This window comes from Dipodomys spectabilis, unplaced genomic scaffold (assembly GCF_019054845.1).
Source record: "Dipodomys spectabilis isolate Male_0828 unplaced genomic scaffold, ASM1905484v1 ptg000089l, whole genome shotgun sequence".
Lineage (NCBI taxonomy): Eukaryota > Metazoa > Chordata > Mammalia > Rodentia > Heteromyidae > Dipodomys > Dipodomys spectabilis.
The window spans coordinates 82,869-102,278 of NW_024870766.1; positions in this window are offsets into that span (position 1 = coordinate 82,869).

Consider the following 19,410-nt stretch of genomic DNA (forward strand, 5'->3'; position numbering starts at 1 on the left):
TCTTATCTCTCTCTTCACCCCCACCCAGATATTATAACAGCTTCCTTACATGTTCCAAGACCTGACTTGGCCATGATCTAACTAAATTGTAAATCAGTTAATATCACTCATCTGGGGCTGGGAAGGTGGCTCAGTGGTAGAGCGCTTGCCTTGAATGTCTGAGGCCCTGGGTTCCATTCCTCAGCACCACATAAGCAAAAAGAGAAAAGCCGGAAGTGGCGCTGTGGCTCAAGTGGTAGAGCGCTAGCCTTGAGCTGAAGAGCTGAGGGACAGCACCCAGGCCCAGAGTTCAGGCCCCACGACCAGAGCCAAAAAAAAAAAAATATCACTCATCTGTTCAATAAAATCCTTCCATAATCTTCATGTTAACGTTCTAACTTGTCACCTGGCTTTCTCCCTAACCAGTCCCAGTCACACTAACCTAGCTCTTAGTTCTTTTTATAAAAGGCTAGGCACACTCAGGACTGCCATCTACTTGGAATGTTTTGCCACAGGTATCTCTTACCTAACACCTTTATTTCACTCAGCTCATTACCTTTCCTACCAGGCCTATTTGAAATCCTACTTGAAATGGCCACATGGCCAAACTAAAAACTACCTACTGTTGCTCCACTGCTCCCCTCACCCAAATTAATATAGTATTACTTAATTACTCTCTGTTTCTCCCTACAGATTTCACAGGCCAATTATTTTATTTTATTTTATTTTATTTTAAAGATGCTGTACAGAGGGGTTACAGTTACATGACTAAGGTAATGAGTACATTCTTGTCGTTGTTACCCCCTCCTTTGATTTTCACCTACTATCCTTTCCCTCCCCTACCTCCCTTCCCGCCCCCCAAGTTGTAAAGATCATTTCCAATATAGTGTCTTGTGAGTATCCTTGTTGCAATGGGTCATTCTGTGTCCTTGTTTCAGTATTTTGTTATTCTCCTTCCCCTTCCCAATAAACGTATATACAAGATACAAGGTTCCAAAATCAAATACAGTGACAACAGGGGATTATTATATTATTATAGGGGGAAGAACATATAAAGGAAACAAAAATATCACATAGTACATTAAAAACAACAACAAATAAGAAGAACCTCTTGTGTCCATATCTTGGAGTTCATTTCACTTAGCATTATCTTTTTTGTTGTTGTTGTTAGTCATGGGGCTTGAACTCTGGGCCTGAGCACTGTCCCTCAACTCTTCAGCTTAAGGCTAGAGCTCTACCACTTGAGCAACAGCACCACATCCTGTTTTCTGGTGGTTTATTGGAGATAAGAGTTTCACGGACGGGCTGGGAAGGTGGCTCAGTGGTAGAGCACTTGCCTTGCATGCCTGAGGTCCTGGGTTCAATTCCTCAGCACCACATAAGCAAAAAGAAAAAAAGCCGGAAGTGGCGCTGTGGCTCAGGTGGTAAAGCGCTAAGCCTTGAGCTGAAGCACTGAGGGATAGTGCCCAGGCCCAGAGTTCAGGCCCCATGACCAGACCCCAAAAAACAAACAAAAAAAACCAAAACAAAAAAAAAAGAGTTTCACGACTTTCCTGCCTGGGCTGGCTTTGAACTGCGATCCTCAGATCTCAGCCTCCTGAGTAGCTAGGATTACAGGCATGAGCCCCCGGTGCCCCGCTTTAGCATGATCTTATATGGTACATATGTACATAGCTTTTGAGCTTTTCTGTGCATCAATAAGATTATCCTAGTTATTGCAAATAAGGAAAACCATGGGACCTATATTTCTTTGAGTCTGGCTAATTTTACGTAAGTATGATTTTTTTTCCCAAGTCTTTCCATCTCCTAACAAATGGGGCAGTGTCATTCTTTCTAATGGAAGCATAGGATTCCATTGTATGTATGTTGTATGTATGTATGTATGTAGGTATATACCAACAGTGCAGTAGTGTTCATATTTGGCCACATCCACTCCAGCAACTGTTGTTCTTGTTTATAACCATTCTAACTTGGGTGAGGTGAAATAATGTTATTTTGATTTCCATTTCTTTTTTTCTTTTCTTTTCCATTTCTTTTATGACATCCACAACATTTTTGTGGATTCTTTTCAGTAATTTATCAATGACATAATCCTGTTAAAACCATACTTGTTGAATTAATGTGTGAAATTCATTAATAGTGTCAAGATCTTAGATTTGCCAGCCACCAAAGGAGTGTGAGGACCTATGTGATCCCTCATATATCCCAGACTTCTGTCCATTCAGACTTTTGGAAATGCAGAAATGACATATAACTTCACAAAAACTTAGTCATAATCCCTTTCAGGGCCCACCATAGTTCCTTACGAACAGTAAGGGATATTTATTGCTTTGAATGCCATTTTTCCATTTGCTTAAATTTAAAGAAAATATTTGCTTAAAAGAACAGTGGGGGGCTGGGAAGGTAGAGTGCTTGCCTTGCATACATCAGGCCCTGGCTTCGATTCCTCAGCACCACATAAGCAAAAAGAAAAAAGCCTGAAGTGGCGTTGTGGCTCAAGTGGCAGAGCACTAGCCTTGAGCTGAAGAGCTGAGGGACAGCGCCCAGGCCCAGAGTTCAGGCCCCACGACCGGACCCAAAAAACAAACAAACAAAAAAAACCCAGTGAATTTTTGTTTTTTTAATAGATTTAATTTAGTATTGTGACAAACCACATTAATGGTAAGGATTGAAGGACAAAGTGGTTTTATTTCAGCAAATTTTTGAACCATATTTCATTTGCTAATATCCCTATGAACTGAAAATTAATTTCTTGCTCCAGTTTACTTTTTACTGATTTCCTTTGTGGTTAAAATATAGGTATAACAAATAACTCCTTTCAGAGCCAAATCTCTCATAAAAATGTAGAATTCCATACTGCTAATAGGTTAATAAAAATAATGAAAGAATTAGTTCAGACTAAAAGGAACAGAAAGTTGTAAAATTGAGAAATCAAGACTCAAAATGAAATTGGTAGGTCAGAAAGAAGACATAATGGAGTGGTTAGAATTTGAAAAGATGAATCAAGCAATAAAATTGAAGACAATGATAGAGGAATTGCATAGTTTTAAATGATAGGCTGGAGAGTGAGCTATGGTCAAAATAGCCATGAAGGGGAAATAAGATCTGAATTAGATTCCTGGCTACTCATTGATGCAGGCCTTTTTTATCATCCTTCATATGCTTCTTTGTGAGTGTGTGTGTGTGTGTGTGTGTGTGTGTGTGTGTGTGTGTGTGTGTATGTGAGCCAAAGAGAGAGAGAATGGAGAGAGACAGAACTATCAAGTCTTTAAAGACTTTAAAGCCCTTCTGTGCCTGTATTTTCTCACTTATCAAATGATCTGGATTTTACAGCTTTATGAGTCAGTCTTTTACAGCTTTATTAACATAACTAAGCAAAGCATTGAACTTGCCTAGAATAATTACCAAAAATATAATATACACATGTATTCAAAAAGAAAATCATCATGGTATTTGTACCACCGAACAATAGCTTGCTAAATAACACACAAATAAGAGAAGTACATAGATGAAGAGTGAAGAAAAGGCCTGCATGGAGGGTGCCAAACAGGTTAGTAGTTAGGAATTCAAGTCAGATTTTATTTTCAATTTATGGCTCTTTTGATCATAAAAGAAAAAGTAAACTGATACTGAAAGTGCTTGTGTTTGGACTATCTCCCACACAAATAGGGATGAAAGAGGATGGAAAAATAAGATAAAAGAAGTAACTAAACAAAAGTGTTTCATAGAGTCTCAGCTCAAAAGGGGTAGAAACAAGGAAAAATGAGCCACAAGAAGGAGAAAGCGAAATCTGAATGTGTTAACAAACAGCTAGCTGGAGTCCTTTGCTCTACCTAGAAAGAGAGTAGGCAAGAAGTTTCCTCAGTGTTCTTAGTCCACAGGCAGACCCAGATGCTTACAGCTCCATACAGAGAGAACTAGGTGCCTATATATAGTTCTAGGCTTTTAACTTTGCCTTAGGCTTTAACCCTTGCCTTAGGCTTTTAACCTTGCCTTAGATTTTAACCCCTAGCAGCCCCAGCACTTGCATGAAATTGTAATAATCAGCCTCCAAAAGCAGTGAGTGGCAGCAACAGCAGCAATTAGCAACTGGCAGCACCTACTAGTGTCGCAGCTCATGAACCAGCCTTGGGTCATGGTATCCTCAACACAACTAGTGTTATAGCTCTCAGGCCTAGAGTGTTGGGACTTTCAGCCCTTCACCACAGCTAATGTCTGACACCTTTTTCTTTAAAACTTGATAGTTCCCTAGAACTTTTCCAACAACCTGAGCCCACAGATATGAGACCTTCTACCTTATCTTTTAAAAACACAAAACGAGAAAACAAAATGTCTCTTACTTTGTTTTTGGTTTACGGGTCTTTTTGGTTTGTTGGTTGATAGAAGTTGAATTGTTTGTGAATTAGGTCCATTTATGTGTCCAGGTTGGCCTCGTTTGTAATATTCCTTCCTTAGTATCCAAAGTCCTGAAACCCACAATGACAGCACACTATGCATATAAATATGATTCATACTACATTGATAAATATAAATATGATTAACTCAGTTGTCTTCAATTGAGCAAAAGAAGAACAATAAGTTGCCAAGTGTTAATGATGTGCATGTAGTTAGAGCTCTGGGAATACAGGTGTAAGGCTATGATAACTATTGGATTAAAGGATTTACTAGATGTGGAGAAATGGGGAAGAGGGGAGAATAGCTAAATCAAAGAAATCTCAAAAGTTTTGCTTTTGGAGGAAAAGAAAAGTCAGGAGAAAACCTGCTTTTGGAAATGTGTTTCATTTTAGTCATGCAGAATTTGAAGAGGAAATGAGGCTATCCTACATAATGCTTTGAAATTTTACCTAATAGTGTCAGTAATAGTTGCTAATGGTCTAGGTCAGTGGTTCTCCACTTTATGTCTATATTATAATTACTTGGTGAAAAATAATTATATATTATATCACATATATAATATATACTATATAATATAGCATAGTATGCATATAATATGCAATTCCCAAATCATTATATAATGTAATATATAAGACATATAATAAATGTACATATACAAAACATATATATGGGTGATTAGACCTCACTGCAAACCACTTGAATTTGCTTCTCTCCCAATATAGATGAAACATCTATATTGCTCCCTCAAGGTGGTTCTAATGTGGAGCCAAAATTAAGAACCAAATGTCTAAATGTCCATCTTGGAATCATGTGGATTCTGAGACCCAAGATATTGAAACATTGCTAAAAATATATATTCAGTCTTTTCAATTCACAAAAAACTTCACAACAAAGAAAATTAAGATGTTTATGTAGTAAACATTTTAAGCTATAAAAATAAACTTGGGTCTGAGGAAGAAAATGTAAAGTGAAAACAGAAAAAACATAACTTAGATTTCCACATTTATAAAGCTGAGTATAACTTAACCTCTCTAAACCGTTTACCCCCAGAATCTTACCATTTACTGAATGCACAGTACTACATACTTTTTTTCTGGGGAACTGATTTAAGCTTTCCAAATAACTAATGAACATTAGAACACAATTTAATTATACAAGGTTGGCACTCTTAGTAAAAATTTAAAAAAATGAAACGTCTGTCGTCTGTCTGCCTTCCTTCCTTCTCTTTTCCCACTCCAGTGTTTATTATCTTCTAGCTCTTCAGAGAAACATCTTTCTCTCTGTCATCTCCCTATATTGTCTGCATGGTATTATCCCATTGAGTTCATAAGTATTTATAATACTTCAAGTTTAAAAAAAATCTCTATTTTTCTTTCCTTTAAATTGCCAGTTTAGCACTCTATTTTACTAACAGACTTAAAACTCTGGTCCCACTTTTCCATCCCTATACCTATTCCTTATTTAAAACCTTTTAGTCTGGTATTGGTCCTACTATTTTAAAACCACTTTCATCAAAGTCAGTAGTCATTTTCTGTTCAGACAGCTCCATTTCTCCCCAACTTGTTAGAAACCTGTATGTTTTTTATTTCCACATATTTGTACAATCTAGGTGATCCCCCTCCAGGGCCCCACTGCCTCTGGCTTTTTAGGTGATTGCAATTCTTTTGGCTCTCAAATGTGAAAGCCCAAAGGTTTAACCCAAGCTTAAATTTTTTAATCTGTGCTCTTTCCTAATTCTCTCCAACAATTGGCGGTGCTCTGCTGCCCCCATCTGGCCAAGTTTACTCTTACCACTACAGAGGTCCTCCGGACTTACCTAGCAAGCTGCTAGAAATGTAGAGGGCAATGCAATTCCTTACACATGACGAATCCTTCATTCATACCTCTGGCCTCTATAGTTTTAGTCTTCTCTAATCACTACAGTAGCCCAAATTGGAGATTATTCCATCTTTTCAGAGTTCCTGTCCCAAGATAAATTCATATTTTTCTTCCAAAAACCTTTCTCAACTTATCAAGACTCACAGTTAGGGTGGCATCTGTCACATCTTTCACTTTCTTCCTATATCTTGCTATTGACTTTTTTTTTTTTAATCAGTCATGGGGCTTGAACTCTGGGCCTGGGCGCTGTCCTTCAGCTCTTCAGTTCAAGGCTAGCACTCTAGCACTTGAGCCACAACGCCACTTCTGGTTTTCTGGTGGTTTATTGGAGATAACAGTCTCATGGACTTTCCTGCCAGAGCTGGCTTTGAACCTCCATCCTCAGATCTCAGCCTACTGAATAGCTAGGATTACAGGCGTGAGCCATGGGCATCCGGTTTCTTATACTTCTTTTGTAAATAATTTTATCTATTTTCTTTGTCATTGTCCCACCTGTTTTGGTTTTGTTTCCCATCTATTTTTATTTTCTTGTAGAGATGCTGTACAGAGAGGTTACAGTTACATCAGTAAGGTAATGAATACATTCCTTGTCAGGCATTGTTACCCCCTTTTGTTTTTCTCCCACTATCCCTTCCCTCCCCTACCTCATCCACCCACATCCCCACCCCTCAAAGATATAAAGCTCATTTTCAACATAGTGTCTTGTGAGTATCATTGTTGCAATGGGTGACCTTGTGTCCTTGTTTCAGCATTTATTTGTTTGTTTATTTATTTATTTATTTTTGTCACTTATGAGGCTTAAACTATGGGCCTGAATGCTGTCCCTGAGCTCATCAACTCAAGGCAAGCACTCTACCACTTGAACCACAGTGCCACTTCCGGTTTTCTAGTGGTTTATGGGAGATAAGAGTCTCACAGACTTTTCCTGCCTGGGCTGACTTTGAACCGCAATCTTCAGATCTCAGCCTCCTGAGTAGCTAGGATTACAGGCATGATCTATTGGCACTCCACTACAATAATGTTCTTAGTCAAATGAGATTATATTAAAGTGTAAAGCTATCTTAACCTATGTAGGCAATCATGAAACATACATTTCAAAGTTAGGCCAAAAAAAATATTAACAAAGAAAAGAATAATAAGAAAAACACAGATGTATGTACTCTATTGATGTTTGGTAGAACTATAACTATATATTTATAGTCCATAGCCTTTTTCATAACTGGCAGAATAAACATTCAATAGGGAATCTATCTTAGCTTACCATATATGTTACTAAATAATTACCATATATGTTACTAAATAATTGTTTTGTCCAATTCAAATATTTGTGTAAATGTAAAATTAGCTGTTTAGACATAACCAAAGAGGCTTATATTTTGTGCTGATTTATTTTCACGAATTGGTATTTATTATCAAAGTCATATCCAATGCCAATAAGATACCAGAACAACAACAAAAAAAATGTGCACATTTCAATCTGAATGCTATCAAATAGAACTCCAGGCACTAAAAACGTAATCCCAAAAGCAACTCAATTTTTAAAACATCATTATACATGTACATAACAAATTAAAATGGCTAGCAAGAAACAAATACAAGCTGGCTGCCTGTGGCTCATGCCTGTAATCCTAGTTACTCAGGAGAGCTGAGGATCTTGGTTTGAAGCTAGCCCTGGCTGAAAACCCTGTGAGACTCTTACAACCAATTAACCACCAGAAAACTGGAAGTGGCATTGTGGCTCCAACTGATACAGTGCTAGCAAGAGAGCTCAGGGACAGTGCCCAGGCCCTGAGTTAAAAAAAAAAAAAAAAAGAAACAAATACAAATTATGTCTTACATATTTTTTCAAATTGATGTTTAATAAAAACAACTAATTACTTCAGCATTTTTTCTTTTGTTGTTGTTGTTTTTTGCTGGCCCAGAATTTGAGCTTAGGGCACCAAACTTGGTAAGATAGTTTCTATCACTGGAGCCACCCCAATAGTCTACTTGTTTCTGGTTATTTTGGGGCTTTCCTGCCCAGGCAGAATGTATGCATATTTGAATCTGCAATCCTCTGAGCATCAGCTTCCTGTGTAGCTAGGATTACAGTACCATCCAGCTACTTAAGCATTTCTATCAATTAATATGTGAATCTCTAGTTATCCAGCTTTATAGCCCTTCTCAGTACCACTGCTGACTCAGACTTAACATACCGCACCCCTTGGATGTCCCATTCTGATAAGTCCACCAGACCATAAATAGCTTATAATACCAAAAGAAAAAAAAATGGGACACATAGAAAGATTCCCATTGTCACAATGCTCCTATTAGAGAATTTACAGTGTCTACACAAGATTTGTCCAGAAAGCTTTTATCCTAAATGGTTATTTCTCAAACTTCAATAAGCTCCTTAGGCATCTGACACTTGGTGAAATGCAGGTGCAGATTCTGTTAGTGCAAGAAGGACCCCGAGATCCTGTATTTCTAACAAACTCAGATGATCCTGGTACCTTCCTAAAGACTACACTTTAAGAAGCAGAGGACTAAAATGTGACTCATAGCACAAAGCAACAGAGAGACATTTTGCTTCTCCTAACTTGCCATTCTTATTCAGATGGATATCATGTGGACATTTTAGGTGATTTGTGAACAATGAAAATGTCTCCAGCCCAATTGATAATCACTAAGGAGAGGAACAAAAACAAAGCTCAAGGATATTCTTTGAATTTAAGCACCGAGGCAGGAGAGAAGTGAGATGAAGCAGATGAGGGCTGATCAGTCCAGCCTTAGAATGTTGGTTATCAGGTCTGATGCTTGCCAAGCCAGGGGAGAGAGCTATTGTAGGTGGTATGGCAAGATGATTGACTCTTAAGTAGTAAAAGTTAAAAGCACTCACCAAGATCTATAGTTTTCTAATCAAATTGCTTTTATGCCTTTGGATCATCGTTGCATGACCCCACAGGGAATTAAAACACAACATAAACATGTATTTAAATGAAGAAAGCTTGCTGCCCTGTCTCCAGTTTTAATTAGATAGGTCTTATATAAGAAACATATAAATGCATACTCTGCGGTTTCCTTGGCAAGGCTACAGCACTAAGTAAATCCACTATAGTATTATTTTGTTTGCTTTTTCCCCCCTTAATTAAGTTTTTAAAGTTTCCTTAGCTCTCTGTGTGGGGGCCTCAGCTTTCTCAGCTCCTCTCCTGCTTCCCTCTCTTTCCCCTACTCCCCTCCTTTTCCCTTCCTTTCTCCTCTTCCCCTTCTCTCCTTCCTTCAAAAAGAGAAGCAGAGATTTCTTCTTACCAAACATTGGTTGCTTGATAGATCAAATCAGTTGCTTTTTGAGTGGTGTTTCAGGGTGGCTTTCTAAGGACCACTCTCCCCGCAGTGGCCTTTGCCAGCGAGTGGGTTGGCATATCTGTTCTTCATTCTTCTGGGCCTTTCCCTCTTCTCACCGGCTGTACCTAGCACTCACCTCACTGTCTTCCACTTATTTCAGCCAGAAGGACTGCGATCTTATTTGTTGCGCCTCTGAGCAAGATTTCTCCATATGAAAACAAGGCTTTACATTTTTGCACTAAACAATCAGTATTTATTATTTTACCATTAGCCTATGTGATTTTTAAAAGCATCTTTTTGGATGCAGCTAATTGAGAGCAAAACAGAGACTATGCACCACATGATCTATGTTGATACAGACAGCTTCCAAGTTGTATAATCAAGCCAACAGTGACTCAAGTAAGAAGTGAGTCTTATGAAGATGTTTGCATTTCTCTTTTCTATCTTAAGACTAAAATAGAGAAGAAAACTTAGCCCATAGAGCATTATGTTTCTCCAGTCCAGGTCATGTACTTGGTTTAAATACAAGAAAATTTATGTATGAACTATGGTACACATAGAAAAACACTGGGAGATAAGCATCTAAATGCTAACCAGGTTGAACTACAGAATAAAATAGGCTTTTATTCATTCTGTTTTGGGTTTTGGTGGGGGAGGGGTTGGTGATACTGGGATACTTGAGGGCTCATATTCTGCCACTTAAGCCACAGCCCTAGCCTTTTGTTGTTGTTTGCTTTTGATAATTATGTAGGGTCTTAAACAATTTTCCTGGGCTAGCCTCAGACCAGAATACTCCTACCTTTGCCTCTTGTATACCTAGGATTATAGACATACCTGGCTTATTCAAGATAGGTTCTTGCTAATATTTTTCTCTGGGCTAGCCTCTCAAGTATCTAGGATTACAGGTATAAGCCATTATTCTCAGCTTATTTTTTTTTCTTATGCTTTTCTCTTTCCCATCCCTTCTCTCTTCCAATTTTTTTGTGTGCTTGTTTTGGTTTTGGCTTTACCTTGATGAGGATGGAACTCAGGGAAAGCTACCACCTAAGCTATACCTACAGTCCTTTTTTATTTTAGTTTATTTTTCAGCTAGGATCTATCATTATCTTTTCCCAGGTTGTTCTCATCATTCCTACCTCCACTTCTTTGGTAGCTGGGATCATGGGCATGATCTACTACACCCAGCCAAATGTCCAGCTGTTTTAAAACGAAAACAAACTAATAATAAAAGATGATCTTACAAGCAGACATACATCTTCTTGTTAATGTTTTTCACGTTTATATAGTTTCATAACTTCACATAGAGTATTTAAGTCAATAATTCAACATGATTTAAGTAGCAATCTCCACTGTACCAGTGCTGTGCTTGGCATCAGTAATGTACTAATATGCATACATTATCAGTGGGGGTTTTGTTTATTGGCTTGCAGTGTTGGGGATGAAACCCAGAGCATGTTACATGCCTGTCAAGTTGTCTACACTGAACTACATCCTAGTCCTTATATTACATATTTTGTTGAACAAATGTCTCATTAAATGTTCATTTAGAAGGATACTAGAAATTCACACTTCATACAAGCTAGTCTACTCCTTTAAAAAGATTAGTACTTATTTTCCTTAAGGTAACTGAAAAGCAGAATTACTCTGATTATGTAAGTATTTTATCCAGTTTTTAATCCTCAGTTTTAAAAACAAGGGCTGGGAAGGTGGCTCAGTGGTAGAGTGCTTGCCTTGCATGCACGAGGTCCTGGGTTTGATTCCTCAGCACCACATAAGTAGGAAAATCCAGAAGTGATGCTGTAGCTCAAGTAGTAGAGCGCTAGCTTTGAGCTGAAGAGCTGAGGGATAGCGCCCAGACCCTGAGTTCAGGGCCCACAACCAACAAAAATAAAATAAAAAATAAAAACAATGCTAACTTAGGACACAAAAGTGAGTGCCTTTGGGCAGAAAAATACAGATGTACAAATGTGTGTCTGTAATAGTAGAGATAATTACACAGTCTTCCAAAGCAAGAGCAGTTACAGGGAGAAATCCAAGAGCCATGACTCCTGCCTGGTTGAAAACACATGGATCTTGGAAGCTCCAAAGAGTATTTTGTGAGGCTAGGCTCATCAGACAAAATAAGCAAAACCTGATCAAACACTCAAAGTCTAAAGTCTGAAAAGATGCCTAGCAAGTTAACTATAGACCTTCAAAACAGAACTTTGTAGCAGCTCCAGGTTCCAGGAGGAACCACTATGATTAGCAACTGCCATCTAACACTTAAATTCTAATGTTGCTAAGTGATGTTCCTTCATTGTCTAGGTGTGGTGTGGTATTTCAGAATTTCTGCAACCAAGCCCATCCTATCACTTCCATAATAAGCAGAACCTTCAAAATGTCTCAGGGTCCTAATAAACTTATCCCAGCTCTTCTTCCTGTTTTACCCAGTACAGCCACTCACTCTAGTCAACTGGCATAAAACTACCAAGCTCTAGAAAAGGCCTCTCATTTTCCCACGTTTGCTCTTAAGGTCTTTGTTCACTAATCCCTTTTATTCACCCTCCATTGATAGATGAAGTTTACTTCATCCAGAAACTTCCTAAAAGGACTTTCCAACACCCACGTGTTCTTCATCTTTGAACTAACTGGGCCTTGAAAAATGTTAGCAGGTGGATGGTTTGGCTTGGATGGGGTTATTAGTCCTTAGTCTACATGGTCTTAGAACTTCTAACCATTCCCTGTTGCTTTGGCTCTGATGTCTTTTGCCTGGGGTAGCCGATCAAATAGAAGGCTCACACAGAACTTCCGTTGGCAAAAAGCCCTCATGTCACAGAACACACAATGAATGGATAATAGATGTTGAACCACTATTATGTGATCTCAGTTTTCTTTAACTTTTCAAGTTTGTTCCAAGTTGATTTTGTGTTTTTTGAAGGCCATGATCTTTCATTTCCTGGGCCCCCGAGACATTGCTTTATACATATTAGTTGCTCAATAGATATGTGCTTATTTATTTCTAATGTAGCACTTGTAATAATAAAGTGTTCCCATAGAAATACCTCAAATCACAAACTTTTATAGACAATTCCTGTTTATTTGAACTCCTTTCTATCTATTCTTTTTCTTTCCCTTGTCCCAGACTCAAGTGTACAGCATAAAAGTAGTGAGTCAATTTCAAACATGACAGTAACCAAAAGAATGACACAGCAAAGAACCCAAGCCCCTGAATTACTTTACAGCAAAACCATCTGCATGTTCTAAATTGCCTATTCATTCTGAACTGTTATATCATGGAGGTATAAAATTCTTTCCCACTAAAACTTCCATATTTTCAGATCTCTTTTGAGAGTAGCAATCCATACTTAGTACAGATAATTTCCTGGCAAATAAGATTTTTTTTGTGCCAGTGCTAGGGGCTTAATTAAGAACCTAGGCTCTCTCCTTTAGCTTTTCATTCAAGGCTGGTCCTCTACTTCTTTTTTTTTTTATTGTGGGTCCTCTACTTCTTGAGCCACAGCTCCACTTCTTTTTTTGGTGGTTAGTTGGAGATAAGAGTCTCAGTGATTTCTTTTCTGTCTGAGCTGGGTTTGAACCAGTCATCAGCTCTTAGCCTCCTCAGTAACTAGTAGTATAGACTGAAACACCAGTGCCCAGCTAAATAAGAATTTTTAAGTACAACTTTTGACCTTTGATTATACTATTATTTTTTTCATGAGCTTGTCCAATGAACATTTGTTTCCATCTACATGTGTCTCAAGATATGAAGGTGAATATGGGTATATTAACAAGATGGACAGTGTATATCATCTTTACCGATTATTGCTTTATTTGAGTAACAAAGTATGTGTCTGTAAGTGCTGCAAAACTTGTTTTTTCTTATTTTGTATTGGATTTGCCAAATGCAGGCATAAATGTCACTTCATTCCACATGAGTGCAAACATGGTTTACTGGCTTGATAGTTTTTACCAATGCTCCCATATTTTAAGGTGTTGATTTTTGTGCATAGGTCTGTTACATACATGTTCACCAGGAATACATGATGTCTAGAACTCATGTCCCACAACACCAGAAGAATTATACTCAAAAGAGATGGCAAGCTGGACTTCACTCTACTTTTGCTCCATGAAAGCCACTGTCAAGATGTTGAGAAGACAAACCAAGAGTGAGAAAAATACTGAAATAGGACAGATGTGATAAAGAATTACTATCTAAAATATACAAAGAATTCTTAAAACTCAACCAAAACAAATTTAAAACACTAAAAAAATTGTCAAAACAGGGGCTGGGAAGGTGGCTCAGTGGCAGAGCACTTGCCTTGCATGCATGAGGCCCCGGGTTTGATTCCTCAGCACCACATAAGCAAAAAGAAAAAAGCTGGAAGTGGCGCTGTGGCTCAAGTGGTAGAGCACTAGCCTTGAGCTTAAGAGCTGAGGAACAGCGCCCAGGCACAGAGTTCAGGCCCCACGACCGGACCCAAAAATAAAAAATAAATTGTCAAAACATACAGATACATCACTAAAAATATCAAGATGTTAAGCACTAGAAAAGATGTTCCACATCATATGTCATTATGGACAAGCACATTAAAACTAAAATGAGATATACCACTGCCCACATTTAGAATGGCCAAAATCCCGAACACTGATACCACCAACTACTGGCAAGGACATGAAGCCATGGAAAATCTTACTGCTGCTGGTGTAGACAATTTGGCAGTTTCTTTAAAAATTAAATACATTCTTACCACATGCTTTTACAATTGCACCCCTTGGTATTTACTTGAATAAATTCAATACTTATAATATACAAAAACCCACACATGTATGTTTATAGAAGCTTTCTTCATAATTGCCAAACTTAGAAGCAATCAAGATGAATAAACAGTGGTACAAACAGAGAATGGAATATTATTTAGCTCTAAAAAGAAATGAGATACTAAGTCATAAATGGAAATGGAAGAAACTTAAATGCATATTATTAAGTAAAAGAAACCAGCCTGAAATGCCAAAATACTGTTTGAGTCCAACTGTAAGATACTTGCGAAAAAGACAAAACTATAAAAAATAAATATCAGTTGCCAGGGTTAGGAGGGAGGAAAGGAGACAGAACACAGGGGATTGTGAGGCAGTGGAACTAGTTTTCTATATGAAACTATAGTGGTGGTTGCAGGTTACTGAGCATTTATTAAAACCCCTAGAATGTACAATACTAAGAAGGAACCCTAATGCAAACTACAGACTTTGAGTGATAATAACAGAGATGCCATTTGGAGGCAGGATTTTGCTGGCAGGGGGGAAATGGATGAAACTGAGCAAAAGATTTATGGAAATTTGTTTTATTTCCTGCTCCACTTAGCTGTGAATTTAAAACTGTTATAAAGTATCATTTATTTGATGATTTAGGGGAGGGGAGGCTAACTGGGTTCTAAGAAGGATGATTTTAATCAGCAATACCAAATGAAGACCCAGCTTCAGGAACACATCCACCTGGTTTTCAGTAACACTTCTGCCACAACCTTAGGATTTTATGTTACGAAGTGGTCTCACACTGATGCTGACCTAGAGTGATGAAGCCTCTCAGAGAAATGCAAGATCCTGTATGTATATAAAGACCTCTGGCCAGCTCACAGCTGTTCTTGCCTCCTCGTGTTCTACCCCTAATCCCTGTAGAACCATAGTCAGATAAGAAATGCTAGAATGGCCTAACTGAGTCCTTCTTCAATTACTGTCCATAAAAATCATGAAAGCTTTAAAGAAATATATTATTGTTTTAATCCACCGAATTTTTAAGCCATTTGGCTTACTTACACAGCATAGACAGGTTACCAAAAGTCTAGAGCCCACTACCCAAGGAAAAGGGGCCATTTCTGATCAAAAGGCCTTGTTGACCAGAATTTTAGCCTATAGATCTCAGAATGACTTTAAGCAGTAACACATGATTGTTTGGGGTTTTTTTCAACCCCCAAGTCTGCAAAGGAAAGAGAACCTTATGTTATTCTTTGTCATCAAGACACAGCAGCAACAATACCCAAGGCAGGTGTCCAGTAAATATGGGGCCTGTGGTTTGACTTCCTAGTGTCTGCCCATCTTCTGGCAGGGCTCACAAGGCACTGCGTGGAATGCATAACAATGCACTAACTAACTTACCTCCACTACAAACCCAGTGGACTCAAGACAGATTCCAATTAAGTCTCAATTATCTTCTGACATGTTAAATTACAGATGAGAAGCACCGGCCTCTGTAAGTTGTAGAGAAGAATGTTGCTTCCCAACCTAAATCTCTCTCCACAGAGCCAGACACCCATTGGGTTTTCCATAGGAGAAACAGAAGAAAAATTCTTCTCTGCAAAATGCCTCTTTATGAGCTTTGCTCTCTGTGAGATCTCAGGGAACATATGTGGTCAGGATCATTTCTTCCAGCACCACAACCCTTTTCCAAATCCCTCCTTTGGCAGCCAGTGAGTCTCTTTTAATCCCTTTGGGAATAGATTTTTCACTAAGAATAATCATTCTGCCAATAGGCAAGGAAGAACACAAAACTATGTCCCAAGAAAGCCATGTCTGAGGTCCTCATTTAATGCCAATGCTAGGCACAGTATGGTGACTTCTGAAGGAAAACATTGCCTTGGTATAGAAGCAAGGTTCTGTGGCTGCTCAGCATGGGTGGCCAACGACCAGGTAGGAGGCAGCTGCAGAGACAAGTTTTCCTAATTCCCACAGGAACAGGAAAACATTGGAAATTAATTCTTTTGCTGACTAGATATTTATCCTGCCTCCAACCAGGCAGAAGCAGAATCTTAAACAGTGTCCTTCAGAACAAAAATCTAGACTATTTTCTTTACTATATATATATATATTAAAATATATATATACTTTATGTATAAAGTATATATTAACATATATGTATATATACGTATAAAGTATATATACATATAAACTTATATAAAGTATATATAAACATATATATGTACTTTTACCTACATGCAATATAAGCTGTTAATTATTATAAATTTTTAGTGAATATCTTGAGAGAGCTACTTACTAATAATAAGGCAAACAAAACTCAGTAATTTTTTAAACAAAAAGATAGGCACAGATCATTGCAAGTGCATGAGTTAGGATGCTGGGCATAATAAATTCAGTGAAATTGGTTTTGATTGTATCAAGATAAATGATAATATTCCATGCAAAAAATGAGTGACTTGAATTTCACAGGCTATGTTTGAGGTGATATTTTCCTCATCTTCCAACTTGTCACCACAACCTTATTTTTATTAGAATAGGAGCACAAAGACATTTTGTTTCCGGCTTGTATAGCCTTCCTTTGACTTAGTAAAAAAAATATTCTAATGGGAAGGAAAACTCAATTAGAAAAGCTACCATGACTCTTAAAGTACTAAAACGTATGAAAAATATGTATTTTAAAAAAGATTAACACATTCAAACTATGAGTAATTTTTAAATCAACATTTTTTTCCTGCTTTTGCAATTTTTAAATCTTTGGTGCCTTCTAATGGAAGCTTTCAGAGGTCTGTCCTGAGTCATTTAGTTTCTGTTAACAGATCTGTCCTGGATTCTTATTGGCATGTATTCCTGTGCCACCCACGTAGAACTCCAAATGTGGGTCCAAGGCCTGCCGAACTGTGAATACTGTATTGGTGTAATTCTGCCAGTGACCACCCTTAAACCTCAGTGGAATCAAAGGAAAGCAAAGATATGCTGAAATATATTTAAAACACAAAAACCTTGAGGATAATTACAAGAATATTAGTTCTTCTAAAATTTACCCTGTCAAATCTTCTTCGTAAGGGTCAAGGCCACTTAAGTACAAATTTTAGCTGTAAGACCAGGGTCTGAGGATGCCCTATGTATGTGTATATATTCCAGACTTCACAGCAGTTTACCAAAAAAAATCAAGACTAACCACAACCTGAAAGAGAAAAGTCTCATTTAGTGCAAAGAGTAGATGAATTGTGAGCCCTGGATCAAAATACCTTCTTGTACCTTCCTCTATCCTTAAATAAGATGTGTGTGCTGTGTGTAGCATTGTGCCTTAAATCAGAATGAAAAGGCATGAGACAGTTGGGCTTCCTCCATCCAGCAACTATGGATTAGGCAAGAGCTAAACAAAAAGGATATATAATAGTTGCTTGAACCCTAACTACTAACTTTCTTTCCGACATCACCAACACTAAAAGCTTTATTTGAAATTGTAATTTCAATTTTATTCAGTGTTCTGAATTAAAGCAAGGAAGAACATCCGTTAATTATAAGGTAATTTTGCCATAATCTGGAATAAATTAGATGATTGCTTACTTCACATAAATATATTGTAATCATAAATTAGGATTTGAGACTTCGAAGGGAGCTTTGAAATTACTTCCCATTGAAGCCTCTCATTTTAGAGATGAAAAAAGTGGGGATCCAGTGTGATTAAATGACCTGCCCAAGGTCATACAGCTAATTAAAAGCTAAGCAAGGACTGTATTCTATGTCTGCTGCCTCCCCACCAGGGTGTTTAAGGTTTTTTAGTGGGGGAGGGGAGTGTTTTTTACATCTCAGCTTTCAATTAGTCATAATAAGAGGTAGTGGTGGTCTGCATTACACAAAATAGTAATGCAGGCCTCCTGTCCCTTTTCTTTGTTCCTTGGCTTTTAAAAATAAGGTTACTCTGTTCTGTGTGTTTAATTATTTTATCTTCTCTGCAGCATCTAACACAATGAGGTTTTTCAGTAGAGCTATGTTAAGTAAAGTGCAATGAATAGAGAAATTAACTGGTCTATCTTTTGATCAACAGCAGACTAATACATTATGACAATGAAGGCAGAATACCAGCCAGGTGAAGAATGATAATAGAAGGTGATTTGGAATTTATCTTTTCTATTTCCATACTATAAAGAATAAATGAAGCAATAGAGAATTATCAAGAAAATAGTGATGTTATTAGCATCACTTGAATAAGCCATTCCTTTTTCTCATGATCCTTCTCAAGTTCATGTTCTAACACGTGTAACTCTCTTTCCACAGTTTTTCTTTTTTACGTAACTTAAATCACCTCTCCATCCTATACGGTACAAATTGCCCTGAGCTTATAAAATTTAAAATAGGTTGCTGATTTAATTTCAGCAGAAACAGTATCACATATTATAAAGAGCTTTGTAGCTAAGAATTATGAAACGTGGTTTCCAGTCCTGGACCATCAGTAAATGAACTGTTTTATTTTGGTGCAGTTGTGAAAAGCCACTAATGATTTCCTATCTGCCTTCCAGCTTTAAAACCATGTGACTTCATGTCCTTTTTGTTTCTGTTTTAGACAGGTTCTTGCTGTATTATAGCTCAGCTTGGTCTCAAACTTGAGATCCTTCAGCTTCAGTCTGTTGAGTGCTGGGATTTTAAGTATGCATCACCATGCTTGGTTTTGATGTCTTTCTTAATGATGTCACATGTATGTATTAAACACGACCTACATGCCAATTTTCTTTTTGTTTTTTTGTTTTTGGTTGGTTGTGGGGCTTGAACTCTGGGCCTGGGCACTCTCCCTGAGCTCTTCAGCTCAAGGCTAGTGCTCTATCACTTGAACCACAGCGCCACTTCCAGTTTTCTGGTGGTTTATTGGAAATAAGAGTCTCATGGACTTTACTGCCTGGGCTGGCTTTGAACCCTGATCCTCAGATCTCAGCTTCCTGAGTAGCTAGGATTACAGGCGTGAGCTACCAGCACCTGGCTACCTCTAAAGAACCAAGTATCTCCTAGAGAGAGTAAACTTAAAATATTATGACTATTTGTCCATTTTCTGTAGGTAAAGAAAAATATTACTGAGTGAATTAATTACAAAGAAAATACTTCTTGCAA